General features: G+C 38.3%; 1 pseudogene; it reads right to left on the bottom strand.

Annotated features, from left to right (window-relative positions):
• Positions 1-912: 912 nt before the first annotated feature.
• LOC102254377 lies at positions 913-1,430 on the bottom strand (annotated as a pseudogene).
• Positions 1,431-9,890: the final 8,460 nt, after the last annotated feature.

Below are 9,890 nucleotides of genomic sequence, written 5' to 3'. Positions count from 1 at the left end.
TGAAGGATAGAGAAATTCCACAGGATAAGGGGGCAGAAAGACATACATTCACAGAGGATAAAGAACAGTCACAGGATATCAGGAAAAAGGAAACATATTTTCACAGAGGATAGAGGAATGGTACAAAATAAGGGGAAAGAAAGAGGGGGGCACCATGTGAAATTTGGCCTTTGAAACTGGTACTATGTAGTAGAGTGAACAATGAGGAAAGCATGGGGGTCCTAGATTAAGGAAAAGGGTCTCCACGATATTGTAATATCTCAAGACAAAGAGAGCAGCGGCCACCCTCTTTAGGGGACCCCTCTGTTTCTCTGTGCTAGGAGAGACAGAGTCTTAGAATTAGAATTTTATAGACAGTGTCTGCTTGCAATATAGTTTCTGTACTTCTCACCTACCACCTTTTGTCCATGGCTTCATTCTTTAAATCCATCTGGACAAGAACCTGGGAAAGAAATCACCCTTGCACCCTGCTCATCAAAAAAACAAACAAACAAAAAAAACCAAATCAATATTAATGACTAGTGGTAAAGATATTTACTTTACTGTCACAATTTTGATTCAGAATTAGTTAGCTTCTAAAATAAAAGTCATGGAAAATTGAGGAGTCACTTGAATCTTAATGCAACAAATGTGAACTAGAATTTTTGTTCTTTGTAACTTTCTGTAAAAATTCTGCAAATATGGTGGTGTAGATTATATTAATGATGGAATTTGGTTCCTATGTCAATTTTCCAGACAAATTTAAAGAAAGGCATCTTGGCATTTGTTTGCTTCTGTTTTAAGTGGGGTCTTTAAATTTTACTTGAATTAACTTTTTATTCAAGTAAAAAATAATTTTATCTATAAATCTGTATTAAAATTTAAAAATTATAAATAAAAAATACTAAATATAGATAACCTGAAAGATTATTGTTAAGACATTTCCCCCATACAATAACAGTAGTATAAAATGTGAACATGACACTTGATAGGATCCACAATAAAGTATGAAAATGTCTGTTCATGACTCTGTTTAACATAGCAACAGAATCATATGCTGTAACTTTAAAGATATAAGAAATTAATTTTTATTTTCTTGGTTTGAGAATTCCTTCCATCCTTATAAATAAGCTTTATTGTTTCCAAATATAGATTAAGCACATCTTCATATTAACAAAGGGCTCCACCGAGGCAAAGATATTTGAAAAGGCAAAACAGGAATGCTTGTTTATCTAAATATATAAACACTTCATATTTTTCTGAGTCTTACACTAGCAAAACTTTTCATAAATCATCAGAAATAATAAAGGGAACACAAAAAGAATCTAAACATTTAACAATATGTCCACTATCTTGTTCAATATCTTCATTATATAACTGGTTAAAAATGACATTAAGAAGTATATGCAAAGAACATTTATAGCTTCAATAGTTTTCACTTCAGTTCCATAATGAAATCACCCTTTGGATAGGCCTGAAACTTCTGGTCAACCTGAATGCCTATACTTTGATTCTGCCCAGCATGGACCACAGGTGGAGCTGGCTGGTAGAATAATATAAAGAAGTGATTCTTGATGGTAAGGTAATTAAAGCATGAAATTAAATATCAATAGAAGGCCTGGATGTTGTTCTATAGCAGTGGTTCTCAACCTGTGGGTCGCGACCCCTTTGGGGGTCAAATGGCTCACAGGGTCGCCTAAATACATCCTGCATATCAGATATTTACATTACGATTCATAACAATAGCAAAATTACAGTTATGAAGTAGCAACAAAAATAATTTTATGGTTGGGGGTCACCACTACATGAGGAACTGTATTAAAGGGTCGCGGCATTAGGAAGGTTGAGAACCACTGTTCTATAGGAACACAGTTTTTTTCAAAAATAAATTGTGCCATTTGCCTAATATGGTTTAGAAAATTTAAACCTAAAAAACTGTGGAGGGGAAAAAAAAGAAGATGAGATAGACAGAAATAAGAACTCATCTATTTTAATATACACTTTTTAATATGCGTTTAAGGTTCTGGTGCTAGCTTAGATAAAAGTAGACATATTCTGTCTTTCCTACTGAATACAACTAAATGCATTAAACAGCTATCTGAAGGCAGAAAAGTTAAATGATAGCAGGTAGAATGAGAAATGGAAACCAGAACTCAAAGTAAGACCAAATGGGAGTGAGTTTCTTGTTTTCTCTTAGGACTGAAACAGGAGCAGATAGAGCTACAAGCAAAGACCTTCATTTCTGATCTGAACATCAGGGAAGGGAGCCCCTGGGGTGAGAGAGAGTGGAAAAATTCACTGTTTTTTTTTTTATTTTTCTATTCTCTCCATCCTAGTCCTAGGCAAACCCATGGCAGTGGTGACAGGGCTGGGCAGCAGCATCTGGGCAGGAACCTAAATTCTGAGGGAAAGGAAACCTTCCATTTTATCAGGAGAAACTGTGACCTGCAAATGTGGGGAAGTATCTCAATTCTCTTTTTTTCTCTCTATAGTCCTGCTAGTTGGCCCCAGAGTTAGACATAATTGTGGGAAGAATATAGCAGACTGGGACAGCTAAAGCCTTAGCTTTCTAGGCAGAAGAAAAAAGTGGGGGCCTCTGGAAGCCAGAAAGTTTCAGAGAGACTGAAAATTCAAGAAAGTGATTCTATAAAGTTGTGTGTAACCTGATCATGAATGTGACCCTAAATAGCATACCAAGTGCTCTGAGAACTGAACTGTTGGTAGACTACCCCAAAGGTTTCAGACCGGCCTCTGGATGGTGTACACACAGGACAGAGCCAATTAGCACTGCATACTTCCTGAAAATTTATCCACTTAGAACCATAGCCCACAGAAGGTAGTTTGGAACTTTCAGCCACTACTTAGCCAGATCTATTATCTGATAAATTGTGGGCAGTACACACATACACACTGACAATATCCATAGGAATTAAATAGGACCCAAAATCTCAGAACACAATAACCAGATTTCCAAGATACAATTCAAAATTAGTCAGCATATTAAAACCAGAAAAATCTCAATAACCTATAAAAGAATAGAAAACCAATAGATGTCAATTCTGAAATGATGCAGATGTTGGGATTATATGACAAAGATTTTGAAGGTGCTATTATAACCAAGTTTCAAGAAGTAAAGGTGAATATTATTTTAAAAATGATAGAAATGCAATAGTTGCAAAGAAACCAATGATATGAAAAAGCCCCAAATAAAAAATTTTAAAACAAAAATGCACAATAACTGAAATAAAAATGTCCTTGGAATGACTCAATAGGTAAATAGAGAAAACAAAGGAGTCAATGAATTAAAGATATTTTCATAGCAATTATCCATTCTAAACAATAGCAAAATAGAAAAAAAATTATACAGAGACTCATGGATCTGTCAGAAAACATCAACAGCTCTAATGTTTATGTAGTCAGAGTTCTAGAGGAAAGGAGAAAACAATGCATAGATAAAATAATTGAAAAATAATGGCTGAAAACTTAACTAATTTGTTAATTGCATAAAATTGCAAATTCAAGAAGCTCAGTTAATAAAAAAAAAGAATAAACAAAAGAAATTCATACCTAGAAATATCATAATCAAATGTCTGAAAATGAAAGACAAGTAAATCTTAAAGACAGATAGAAAAAAATGACATATTATCTATAGAGGACCATGGTTTAAATGACAATGCATTGCTCATCAGAAACCATGGGTACTGAACAACAGTTTTCGTTTTGAAAGGAAAGAACTGTCAAACCAGAATTCAATATTCTGATATTCCAAAAATATATCATTGAGGAATAAAACCTAGATAAGCACATTCTCAGGTGAAGGAGACCTAAGAAAAAATGTTACCAGCATATCTGTCTTACAGAAAGTGCTAAAGTAAGTTCTTCAGATAGAAAGGAAATGATAATAGTGGGAAAACTGTAACATCAGAAATGAAGAAACAACAGCAAAAGTGTTAAATGCCTGTATAAATACAGTAGACTATTTTTCTTTTCGTAAGTTCTTTAAAATATGTAATGATTAAAAGAAAAAAAATATAACATTACAAGGAATAGAAGTTTCTCAACATGATAAAGAACATTAATGAAAAACCCATAGTTGCCTGGGCAGTGTGGTTAAGTGGTTGAGAGTCAACCTATGAACCAGGAGGTCACGGTTCACTTCCCTGTCAGGACACATGCCTGGGTTATGGGCTCAATCCCAAGTTGGGGGCATGCAGGTGGCAGCAGACCAATGATTCTTTCTCATCATTGATGTTTCTATCTCTCTCTCCCTCTACCTTCCTGTCTGAAATCAATAAAAATATTTTTTAAAGAAAAAACAACAAATAACATCACACTCAATTGTGAAATACTAAAAGCTTCCCTTTTAAGATAAACAATAAAACAAGGATGCCTGCTTTATCTACTCTTATTAATCATTATACTGGAAGTAATAGCCATAGCAATTACATATTAAAGAGAAATAAAGGCATCCAAACTGGAAAGAAAGAAGTAAAATGTTCTCTGTTCACAGATGAAATAATCCTATATATGAAAAATCCCAAGAAAACTACTCAGGTTACAAGATCAACACATAAATATCCATTGTGTTTCTATACACCATCACAGACAATTTGAAAAGTACATTAAGAAAACAATTTTATTTACAAGAGCATTTAAAGAATAAAATACCTAGGAATAAATTTAACCAAGGAGGTAAAAGACTTGTATGCTGCAAACTATAAAACATTGCAGAAAGATATGAATTAAATAGAAATACATCATATACTCATTTTTTAGGAAAATTTAGTATTGTTAGTATTTCCATACTACACAAAGCAATCTATAGATTCAATGCAACCCTTAAAAAATTTCCAATAGCCTCTTTTGCAGAAACAGAACAACTCATTCTCAAATTTATATAGAATCTAAGTGGTCCATTACTGCAAATATATAGTAATAAAAAAAGGTGTACTGAAAGACAAATAGACATATAGACCAATGGGACAGAATTAGGAGCCCAGAAACAAGCCCATTCATCTATGGCTAATTGATTTTGACAAGGGCACCAAGTCTATTTGACAGGGAAAGAATAGTCTCTTTAACAGGTGGTACTGAAACAATTGGATGTCTACATACAAAAGAGTAAATTTGAACCACTACCTCATACCACGTACAAAAATTAGCTCAAAATGGATCAATGACCTAAATATAAGAATTTTAAGAAGAAAACATAGGGTTAAATTTTCAAGAACTTGGATTTGATTAAGGATTTTTAGATATGAGACTAAAAGCACAAGCAATAAAAGAAAAAAAGAGAGAAGTAGGACATTATAAAAATTACAAATGATTGTGCATCAAAGGCTACTATGAAGAAAGTAAAAAGACAACCTACAAAATGAGAAAAAATGTTCACAAATGTTGTATCTAATAACGCTTGAATATCCAAAATATAAAAGAAACTCCTAAAACTCAACAACAAAAGAACTAAACAATCCAATCCAAAAACTGGCTAAGGACTTGAATAAACATTTCTCTAAAGCTATACAAATCCTATATAATAAAAAGCTAATATGCAAATCAACCTAACAGTGGAACGACCAGTCGCTATGACTCATACTGACTACCAGGGGGCAGATGCCCAAAGCAGGAGCTGCCCCCTGGTAGTCAGTGCACTCCCACAGGGGTAGTGCCACTTTTCCAGAAGCCCTGAGCTGGGCTCACAACTGGTGAGTGCAGAGGTGGTAGCGGGAGCCTCTCCCACCTTCGTGGCAGCAGTCAGACATTTCCTGAGGGCTCCTGGACTGTGAGAGGGAGCAGGCTGGGCTGAGGGACTTCCCCCAACCCCTGAGTGCACAAATTTTGTGCACTGGGCCTCTAGTAGCTAAATAAATACCTGAGAAAGTAAGTGCTCAATATCACATCACACCTACTAGGATGGTTATCATAAAAACAACTGAAAAATAACAACTGTAAGATATAGCCTTGGCTGGCGTGGCTCAGTTGGATGAGCATCTCACCATGCACCACAAGGTCATGGGTTCAATTCCTGGTCAGGGCACATTCCCAGGTTATGGGCTCGATCCCCAGTAGGGGGCATCAGGAGGCAGCTGATCTATGTTTCTCTCTCATTGATGTTTCTCTCTCTCTCTCTCTCTCTCTCTCTCTCTCTCTTCTCCTCTAACTCTCCCTCCTCTCTCTCTAAAAATCAATAAAAACATTAAAAATTTAAAAAATATAATATATATTCAAAACTTCCATAATCCAATCACAAAAAGATAACCTAATTTAAAAAATGGCAAAGGATTTGAATAGCCATTTCTCCAGAAGATATGGAAATGACTGATGAGTACATGAAAACATGTTCAATATAATTAGTCATTAGGGAAATGCAAATCAAAGTCACAAAAAGATATCACTTCATAGGAATTGGATGGTTACAATAAAAAATAAAAGTGTCAGCAAGGTTATAGAGAAATTGGAACTCTCATGCATTGATGGTGAGAATATAAAATTGTGTAGCATTTTTGAAAAACAGTTGACTGTTTCTCAAAATGTTAAACATAGAGCGCATGATCCAGTGATTTTACTCTCAAGTATATACCCAAGAAAGAGTAAAATATATGTCTATGCAAAAAATTAAAAACAAATGTTCATATTAGCATTGCCTAATAATAATAAATTGGTAACAACCCAAATATTAACCAACTGATGAATATATAAAATGTAAATGTGGTATATCCACTCAATGTATATTATTTGGAAACTAGAAACTAGTGGCCTGTTGCACAAAATTTGGCACATTAAAAGGGGATTAATTAGAGGAAATATTTTAATATTGCTATTTGCCCTTTCTCTATAATAGAAGTGTCAGAGATGCAAGAAAATTAATAAAATGTATATGAAAATCTTCCTCCTGTCAGAGTCTGGGGTGCACCACAGGACCCAGAGTCAAGTCCCCGCCGACCCACGTGCACCTCAAAATTGTGCGAGACCCAGACCCCGCTTCCCCACCCCCACTGGGCTAGATCCAGACCCAGCCAGTCCCACGCTTGTCAAGCCCCACCGGGCAGGGTTGCAGCCTCAGGTCCCATGGCCTGGTGCTGGGTGGGGGCACAGCCTGAGGTCCCCCGTCAAGCCCCGCCAGGCAGTGGGCATGGCCTGAGATCCCCCGTCAAGCCCTACTGGGTGGGGGACGCAGCCTCAGGTCCCCTGTCAAGCCCTGCTGGGTGGGGGATGCAGCCTGAGATCCCCCGTCAAGCCCTACTGGGTGGGGGACGCAGCCTCAGGTCCCCTGTCAAGCCCTGCTGGGTGGGGGATGCAGCCTGAGATCCCCCGTCAAGCCCTACTGGGTGGGGGACGCAGCCTCAGGTCCCCTGTCAAGCCCTGCTGGGTGGGGGATGCAGCCTGAGATCCCCCGTCAAGCCCTACTGGGTGGGGGACGCAGCCTCAGGTCCCCTGTCAAGCCCTGCTGGGTGGGGGATGCAGCCTGAGATCCCCCGTCAAGCCCTACTGGGTGGGGGACGCAGCCTCAGGTCCCCTGTCAAGCCCTGCTGGGTGGGGGATGCAGCCTGAGATCCCCCGTCAAGCCCTACTGGGTGGGGGACGCAGCCTCAGGTCCCCTGTCAAGCCCTGCTGGGCGGGGAGGCATGGTCTGAGGTCCCCCGGCCCAGCACCAGGCTGGGGGGCGCACCTTGAGGTCCCCCATCAATCCCCGCCAGAAGAGGGGCGTGGCCTGAGGTACCCCATCAAGCCCTACTGGGCAGGGGGTGCACCTTGAGATCCCCTGTCAAGCCCCATGGAGGGGGGTTTTAGGGGGGCGCAGCCTCAGGTCCCTGCTGTTTGCTCATTAAGGCTCATTACGGGAACTCGGCCTCCACTGTGGGTGCTGCCATCTTGTGTTATGGAATCCCTGTCTCTGCTGAGGGCCCAGCCATCTGTGTTACAGAAACCCCCTGCCTTCGCTGTGGGCGCCACCATCTTTGTGGCAGAATGAAGGTCAATTTGCATAGTCCCTCTTTATTATATAGGATAAAACAAATGAAATACTAAAAAATGAAACTAGACCACTAACTTACATCATACACAAGAATAAACTAAACATGAATAAAAGACTTAAATGTAAATTGTGAAACCATAAAGATCCTAGAAGAAAACATAGGCACTAAAATCTCAACATCTCACGTAGCAGAATTTTCACTGATACATCTCCTAGGGCAAGAGAAACAAAGGGAAAAACAAATAGGACTACATTAAACTAAAAAGCTTCTGCATAGCAAAAGAAACCATCCTTAAAATGTAAAGGGAACCCACTATAAGGGAGAACATATTCACCAATGTTATATCAGATAAGGGGTTAATTTCCAAAATATATAAAGAACTCATACAACTCAACAAAAGGAAGACAAATAATCCAATTAAAAAATGGGCAAAGGACCCAAATAGATACATCTCCAAAGAGGGCATACAGATGACCAATAGACATATGAAAAATGTTCAATGTTACTAGTCATCAGAGAAATGCAAATTAAAACTATAATGAGGTATCACCTCACACTGGTCAGAAAGGCTACCACCAATAAATTAACAAACAGCAAGTGATGAAGAAGATGTGGGAAAAAGAGAACTCTAGTACACTAAGGGAATGCAGACTCGTACAGCCACTGTGGAAAACAGTATGGAGATTCTTCAAAAAATTAAAAATGAAATTTCCATTTGACCCAGTGATCCCATTTCTGGTAATATATCATAAGCATCCTGAAACACCAATCAGAAAGAATATGCACCCCTATGTTCATGGCAGCATTATTTACAATAGTTAAGATTTTGAGACAGCCCAAGTGCCTATCAGTAGATGAGTGGATAAAAAAGCTGTGGTACATTTACACAATGGAATACTATTCAGCTGTAAAAGAGAAGGATCTCATACTTTTTGAGAAAGCATGGATGGACCTGGAGAGTATTATTCTAAGAGGAATAACCAGTCAGTGAAAAACAAAACCATATAATTTCACCTATATGTGGAATCTTATGAACAAAATAAACTGATGAACAAAATAGGTCCAGAGACATGGAAGCATAGAACAGACTGACAGATCTCAGAGGGAAGGGAGAGAGAGCCAGAGGATATTAACAAAAGAACTTATATGCATATATGCATTGCCCATGGACACAGACAATAGTGTGGGGAAGGCCTGGGGTGGAATGGGGGACATCTGTAATATTCTCAACAATACAAATAAATTTTTAAAAATACTTAATTAATCCCAAGAGGACAGAGTAGAAAGAGGGATACAAAAAAGTTGAATATAAGAGCATATGCCAGGGGGTAGAGGAGGCTGGGGGAAAGTCAATGGGGAAAAAAAGGAGACATATGTACTACTATTTGTAATACTTTAAACAATAAAATAAAAATTTTTAAAAAGATGATCAAAAACAAATATCAATATGGTAAGTTTAAACATGAATAAATCAATAATTACATTAAATGTAAAAAAATGGAAGACCATTTTTCATATTGGATTAAAGCAACTACCAAAAAAACCCTGAAAAAAACAAACAAAAACAAAAAATAAAATAAAATAAATGCCAAACTATAGAATATTAAAAAGAAACTTATTTTAAACATTAAATCCCAGAAATATATAAAGTTAAAAATGTATCTCACAAACACTAATATTAAGTGACTAGAGGCCCAGTGCACAAAAATTTGTGCACTCGGGGGGCAGGGGGAGGGGGGTCCCCCAGCCCGGCCTGTGCCCTCTCGCAGTCTGGGACCCCTCGGGAGATAACGACCTGCTGGCTTAGGCCTGCTCCCGGGTGGCAGAGGGCAGGCCCAATCCCTAAGTGCAGCCCCTGGTCAGGCTCAGAGCAGGGCCGATTGGGGAGTTGGGGCGCCGCCCCGTCATGCACAGAGCAGGGCAGATCAGGAGGTT

This window comes from Myotis brandtii, unplaced genomic scaffold, assembly GCF_000412655.1.
Source record: "Myotis brandtii unplaced genomic scaffold, ASM41265v1 scaffold179, whole genome shotgun sequence".
Taxonomy (NCBI): domain Eukaryota; kingdom Metazoa; phylum Chordata; class Mammalia; order Chiroptera; family Vespertilionidae; genus Myotis; species Myotis brandtii.
Note: the sequence above shows the minus strand (reverse complement) of the source record. Positions and strands in the feature narration are given on the sequence as shown.